Raw genomic sequence first — 479 nt, forward strand, 5'->3', positions numbered from 1 at the left:
CAAGTAACAATTACAATTTGAAGAAGTATAGATCAGTACCACTTATATGCAATATATGAGCAATGAAAATAATACAGAGAATGCCATCATTTTTATAACAAATGTGTGTTCATATAGATAATAAAAAAGAAAATATTACTTGAAGACACAGTCTACTGAAAGTCTATTATTATAATACTGCTGTGCATGTGGTGGGGTTGAGTTATATAGTGTTGCGGCCCGCCCACGGTCCACAACACGAACGGTTCAACTGAAAATGGCAGTTCCCTGCAAAGAGAGGAAACTAGACGGGGCGGAAGAAAAGAATGAAGTCAAGACAAGACTCTGATCAAGACTCAATTTAATATTTCCAGACACCCAGTTTATAAAGGAAGGGGGAGGGAACCCAATTTCCCGCCAAGTAACTCAGGGTCCAGTAGCAGGACGAACACGTGTGTGACTCCAGGCAGCAAGGGCAGGTTCCAGCAGTGGGTGTGGCA

The sequence above is a fragment of the Mus caroli genome, chromosome X, assembly GCF_900094665.2.
Source record: "Mus caroli chromosome X, CAROLI_EIJ_v1.1, whole genome shotgun sequence".
In the NCBI taxonomy this organism is placed as follows: Eukaryota; Metazoa; Chordata; class Mammalia; order Rodentia; family Muridae; genus Mus; species Mus caroli.